The sequence below is a fragment of the Primulina huaijiensis genome, chromosome 9 (assembly GCF_012295235.1).
Source record: "Primulina huaijiensis isolate GDHJ02 chromosome 9, ASM1229523v2, whole genome shotgun sequence".
Lineage (NCBI taxonomy): Eukaryota > Viridiplantae > Streptophyta > Magnoliopsida > Lamiales > Gesneriaceae > Primulina > Primulina huaijiensis.
Window position 1 is genome coordinate 11,420,533 of NC_133314.1, and position 7,579 is coordinate 11,428,111.

Here is a 7,579-nt window from a genome sequence, read left to right on the forward strand (position 1 = left end):
CTAAACTTTTGGCCCTTCGTTTTTTCGCATAAGTGCTTTTTCCTAATCCAGGCAAATATCGAATGAGCAATGATTGTGGAACTTCTCCTCCTAATCGGACCTTAGCTTCTATTACAAGACGAATATCTTCTGGAATTCCTTTTTGCATTAGCAATCTCAATCTTTCACATCTTCCTGCATAAATTTTTCTTAGAACATTTTCAGAAACAGAGTGAAAATATTTACAAATTTTTGAGAGAATTTCATCCATTTTGAAAAGAAAAGAAATGATTTTTTTTATTTTTGTATCAGCAATTATGGGAAACTGATTAAACCGACTATGAGAGTCACGGAGTACCGTTATCCGCCATTTAACCGGGAAAATAAAAAGATTAAGGAAACCTGAACAAAAAACAAACAAAATTAAATGCAACACAAAAAAATCAAGGATCGGAAAGGGAAATAAACTCTTCTTGAAAAAGTTCATTTTCTAAAAATGGTTTAAGCCTTTGTCCATTTACTTTAAAAACATCACCATTTTTAGGATTTTCAGTGTCCACAGCTCCATAAAAATACACATGTTTTACAGCATATGGACCTATCCATCTTGATCGTAATTTTCCAGGGAATATGTGAAGTCGCGAATTATAAAGCAAAACTTTTTTACCAATCTCAAAAGATTTTCTAAGAATTGTTTTATCATGAAATGATTTGATTTTTGCTTTATAAATCCTTGAATTCTCATACGCGTCATTTCTGAGTTCATCAAGTTCATTAAGTTGCAATTTGCGCAATTTGTTGGCATCATCCATGCTTGAATTAAAAGTTTTGATCGTCCAATAAACTTTATGTTACAATTCCACAGGCAAATGACAATGTTTTCCGTAAACCAACTTATAGGGAGACATATTCAATGATGTTTTAAAAGCTGTTCGATATGCCCAAAGTGCATCATTAAGTCGCAGAGACCAATCTTTTCTATTTGAGTTAACAGTTTTTTCCAAAATTTGCTTTATCTCCCTATTAGCTAATTCAACTTGTCCATTTGTTTGAGGATGATAAGGAGTAGTTACTTTGTGAGTAATACCATATTTTTTCATTAATGAAGCAAATGGTTTATTAACAAAGTGAGTTCCCCCATCACTTATCATGGCTCGAGGAATTCCAAATCTACTAAAAATATTTTCTTTTAAAAATTTGATGACGATTTTATGATCATTTGTTCGACATGGAATTGCCTCTATCCATTTGGAAACATAATCAACTGCAACTAAAATATACAAGTATCCAAACGAAGGTGGAAAAGGTCCCATAAAATCTATTCCCCAACAATCAAAGATTTCAATTTCAATAATAGGATTCAAAGGCATCATGTTTCTTTTTGAAATCGCACCCAATTTTTGACAATTTTCACAGATCTTGCAGATTTCGTGGGTGTCTTTAAACAAAGTGGGCCAATAAAATCCACACTGCAAGATTTTTGCAGCTGTTTTCTTTGAAGAAAAATGTCCTCCGCATGCTTCTGAATGACAAAATTTAATGACACTACTTACCTCATTGTCAGGTATGCAACGTCGAAAAATTTGATCCGGACAATACTTGAACAGATACGGATCATCCCTATAAAAATTTTTTACCTCATTCAAAAATTTTCTTTTATATTGAGAACTCTATTGCGGTGGCATTTTTCCTGTCACAAGAAAATTTACTATGTTAGCAAACCAAGGTGTAGTAGTAACTGAAAATAGATGTTCATCAGGAAAATTATCGTTAATTGGTGTCATTTCACAAGATGATCATGTTACTAGTGTCGATAAATGATCGGCTACGACATTCTCGGTTCCTTTTTTATCTTTGATCACAATGTCAAATTCTTGGAGCAACAAAATCCATCGTATCAGTCGTGGTTTTGCATCCTGTTTGGTCAACAAATATCTAATAGCAGAATGATCAGTAAACACGATAGTTGTTGATCCAATCAAATAAGAACGAAATTTATCTAATGCAAATATTACAGCAAGTAGTTCTTTTTCAGTTGTGGAGTAATTCATTTGAGCATTGTTTAAAGTTCTACTTGCATAATATATCACATAAGGCTTACCGTTTCTTCTTTGACCCAATACTGCACCGACTGCATAATCACTCGCATCGCACATGATTTCAAATGGTAAAGACCAATCAGGAGGTTGCATGATAGGAGCTGATGTTAAATGTCGAATGATTTTATCAAAAGCATTTTGACATTCTTGAGTCCACTCAAATGCACTGTCTTTTGTTAAGAGGTTACAAATGGGTTTAGAGATTAAACTAAAGTCCTTTATAAACCTCCTATAAAATCCAGCATGTCCCAAAAATGAGCGAATTTCTTTAATGGTTTTTGGAGGGGGTAAATTGGCAATGACATCAACTTTTGCTTTATCAACTTCAATTCCATGAGATGACACGACATGTCTCAAAACAATTCCAGAAGTAATCATGTAATGACATTTTTCTCAATTTAAAATAAGACCTTTTTCCTCGCATCTTTTTAAAACTTTTTCTAAATTTTCAAGACAATTATCAAATGTATTCCCAAAGACAGTTAAATCATCCATGAAAATTTCCAAACAATTTTCAACCATGTCGCAAAAAATGCTTAGCATTCATCTTTGAAATGTTGCTGGGGCATTGCATAATCTAAATGGCATCCTTCTAAATGCAAATATTCCTAAAGGACATATGAATGTAGTTTTATCTTGATCTTCGAGTGCAATGGGAATTTGATAATAACCTGAATATCCATCAAGAAAACAGTAGTATTGATGACCTGCTACTCTTTCTAAAATTTGATCCAAAAATTGTAATGGAAAATGATCTTTTCTAGTGGCGTCATTTAATTTTCTATAATCAATACACATCCGCCAATTAGATGGGACTCGACTTGTTAACAATTCACCTTTTTCATTTTTTATCACTGTGATGCCAGATTTTTTCGAAACTACTTGTGTTGGGCTTATCCACTTACTATCAGAAATAGGTTAGAGAATCCCAACATCAAGTAGTTTGAGAACTTCAGTTTTCACAACATCTTTCATGTGCGGATTTAATCTCCTTTGTAGTTGTTGAGATGTTTTAACATTTTCTTCTAAATGAATTTTGTGAGTGCAAATTAGTGGATTAATGCCCTTGAGATCTTTTAGTCTCCAACCAATTGCATTTTTATGTCTTTTAAGCATATCAACTAATTTACCTTCTTCATCACTTGTTAGTTTGGAAGAAATTACCACCGGATATGTTTCATCTTCTCCAAGACATGCATACTTCAATTCTTCTGGCAAGGGTTTTAACTCCAATATGGGTGACTCGTCTTTGTTCTCATATTTTGCATCAAATTCTTTCTCTGATCCTGGTAACAAGTGATACCTGATAAAATCATCAAGATCAATTTCAATATTTTCTTTACCAGTTTCAATTGAACAAATATCTAATTGATCACGATTACTCCCTTCTTGAATGTTTTCTTCCACAAGAGTTTCAATAAGATTTTCATCTTCACTTTCATCTCCTTTGTCAAGTGGTTGCTTACAAAGATTAAACACATTAAGCTCCAAGGTCATGTTACCAAATGACAACTTTATTATTCCATTCCTGCAATTTATAAGGGCATAAGAAGTTGCTAAAAATGGACGACCTAAAATTACAGGAATTGCATTACAAGTTTCGATAGATTGTGTATCTAAAACTATGAAATCGACAGGATATACAAAGTTATCAACTTGGACCAACACGTCTTCTACCATACCTCTTGGCACTTTAACAGATCTATCAGCAAGTAAAAGTGTTACCGAAGTAGGTTTTAACTCGCCTAGATTGAGTTCTTGATAAACTGAATATGGAAGTAAATTCACACTAGCTCCAAGGTCAAGCAAGGCTTTTTTAATCTTTCGTTCTCCAATAATACAAGAAATAGTAGGACAACCAGGGTCTTTGTATTTCAAAGCATTATTATTTTGAATTATTGCACTTACTTGTTCGGCTAAAAATGCTTTCTTTTTCACATTCAATTTTCTTTTCACAGTGCACAAGTCTTTCAAAAATTTGGCATATGATGGTACCTGTTTTATTGCATCTAATAAAGGAATATTAACTTTTACTTGTTTAAAAATATCATATATATCAGAATTCAAATTTGATTTTTTTGTATTTTTCAATGCATGAGGGAATGGTGGTGACACTGTCTGTTGAACCTCCTCTTCGCAAGTTATGGGTTCCACTTCCTTACCCTTTGGAGTTGATTTATCATCATCTTCACAAGGTTCAAGAATGGATTTTTCCACAACCTTACCACTTCGAAGGGTAATAACAGATTTTACCTGATCCATCGGTTGAGTTCCAGAAGTTCCAGTTTGTGAATGATGATCCTTGGGATTAGGCAGAGGTTGTGAAGGAAATTTACCTTTTTCATGAACATTAAGTGCAGATGCAAATTTAGCAAGAGTATCTTTCAAATCTGTCATGGTTTGAGCAGTTTGAGTATTGATAGACTCTTGCTTTGCAATGAAAGAATTCAATATATCTTCCAAATTCCTTTTAGGTGGAGGAACATAAGGTGCATAATTTTGAAAATTTTGTTGATTTTGGAAATGTGGTTGTGAAAATTGTGCAGCATTATCATTCCTCCAACTAAAATTTGGATGATTTCGCCAACCTGGATTGTAACTTTGAGAAAATGGTTCAAAATTTGGCCTTTTGAGATTGTTTAAAACATTGGCTTGTTCATGGAGACATTCTTTAAAAGAAGGCAAAGTGGGACAATCTTTTGTAGAATGATCACTTGTATCACAGATGTGACATGCAATTTCTTGAACAGATTTTAATTGACCATTCTTTTTCAATTCAAGTGCCTCAACTTTTCTTGCCAAAGAGGTAAATCTAGCTTGAAGATCATGTTCATCTTTGAGAGTGTACATACCTCCACCAGATGTAGGAGATTGAATCTTGTTTGATGGTTCGATTGTACCTATAGTGTCCCAATTTTGAGCATTTTCAGCTAATGAATCGAGATACTCAATTGCCTCATTTGGATCTTTATCTTCAAATGTTCCATTACACATAAATTCAACCATTTGCCTATCTTTAGGTGTTAAGCCTTCATAAAATTGAGAAACAACTCTCCAAATTTCAAAACCATGATGTGGACAAAGATTAAGCAATTCTTTATATCTATCCCAACACTGATAAAAAGTTTCTCCTTGTTTTTGAGTGAAAGTGATGATTTGCCTTTTGAAAGAATTTGTTCTATGAGATGGAAAAAACTTTTTCAAAAATTGTTGTTGCAATTCATCCCAAGTTCGAATGGATCCCGATCTAAGATTTTGTAGCCAAGTTTTAGCTTTATCTTTTAAAGAAAAAGGAAAAAGCTTAAGTCGAATGGTGTTCATGCTACAATTTAGATCATTATATGTGTTGCACACTTCTTCAAACTCTCGTAAATGCATGTATGGATTTTCAGAATCTAAGCCATGAAAATTGGGTAAAAGTTGGATAATACCAGGCTTAAAATTGAAATGAGATGCATCGGGGGGAAAAACTAGACATGAAGGTGCACTAGTACGTGTAGGATTCATGTGATCTCTAAGTGTTCTTCGTCTATCATGATCATGTTGAGATTGAATTTCATCTTCATTTTCTTGGATGGGTTCTTCTGCCATGTTTTGTAAAAATAAAGGGTTATTTCGAATGAGTCGACCACTAAGTGTACGTGACCAAATAATGCTCATGCAAATGCAAATGCAAAAGAATAAAAACACACAAAAGCAATAAAAATTCAAATAAAGAAAAATAAACTATAAATAAAATTAAATAGACTTGAAATTAAATTATACTTCCCGGCAACGGCGCCAAAAACTTGTTGTCTCTTTGATTGTTGCACTCCCAAGAGCAGGTTGTCCACAAGTAGTATAATTCGGTGAGTCCGATATCGTATCCACAGGGAAGCTAAGGTAATTACAAGTCCACTACAATGTCTTTTTGTTTTGTTTTTGTTTTTGTTTCTTTTTAATTTTAATTGTTTGAATCTTTAATGGGTAAATTTTAATTGTTCAAATTTTAATTTAAGTAGTTGAGATTAAAGGATCCACTCTTGGTATTTTAATAAAGTTAACATTAACGAACAATATTGAAATCCACTTAATAAAATGGTTCCAATATATTAAATAATCATATTTATATTATGTTATAAATTATTATCTTATAAGTATATAATATATACCAAAACTTATAAATGTGGTCAAGTATTTATTGTGCTATATATATTTGTAAACACTAAATCAAGGTTCCCACTTTAAATGGTTGGTAAAACCAAACAAACATTTAAATGGTACCAATAAATTAATACTATGATATATTCATATATAATAAATCAAGGAATCCAAGTTAAATGGTTGGTAAAACCAAACTAACATTTAAATGGTTCCAAGAATTTAATATTATAATATATTTATATATAATAAATCAAGGCATCCACTTTAAATGGTTGGTAATACCAAACTAACATTTAAATGGTTCCAAGAATTTAGTGTAACATATAGCAACAATAAATCAAAACTCCCACTTATAAGTAGGGTATAAAAATGCTTAAAGAAATAAATATAACATAAACAATAAATAATGATTAAATAATATAAAACATAGATTCTTACCTTTTAACAACCTTATTATCATGCCAAGAGTTTCACATTATCATCTCAACTTTAGGAAGTTAGCTATTCATTATTCAAAGTGTAAAACTTTGAATTTGAAATTAATATGCTAATTGTATTTAAATGAAGAAATAAAGGAAAAATATAGAGAGAAATATTATGAACTCAAAGGTTTGTTCATAGAATGAGGGATATCTCAATACATTACAATGCACCCTTATTTATAGCCAAATTTGGGGAGACAACCACAAATAAAATATTATTTTTTACACATAAGTCTTCATTGGTGTTCCAAGATATTATATTATATTACACATCACTTTTGAAAATCTTCTTCTCCGAATTTGCTTCTTTACATAAAAAAAAACATGTGGATAATTGAGTTGTCTAGTTGTGGTATTTTTCAAACCATTTTACGAAGTAATTTAAGAGATATGGTCAAAATACTAGAGCATGGTAAAACTGCCTCTCCTTTGATAACTTTATTTGTTGCTTAATTTGATCCCAATTGTGAGAGAATTTTTATCTCATGCTTGTCAACAATATTGTAGATATTATAATCAACTTTCTACAGGTTTAAGAATCATCTTAATCCCATTTGCAACGCCAAGTTTATTCTTGTTTTATCGAACCTGTAAAAAATAGTAAAAACTTGTAATTACACAACAACTTATATTTTATATAATTTATTATAAAACATATAATATTTAAACATTTAATAAAACAAAAACTATATATTTATATTATAAAACATTTAATTAATGTACAATTTTTATGTTTATCAGTGTTCGTACGGAAAATTTTGGGGGAGATAAAAAAAACAAAAGGGAATTAGTGGTGTTCAACATATGTTACCAATGAACGAATATTAAGATTTTCACCGAGTAAGAAATATAAAATCTTGATGTGAGAATTCTAGA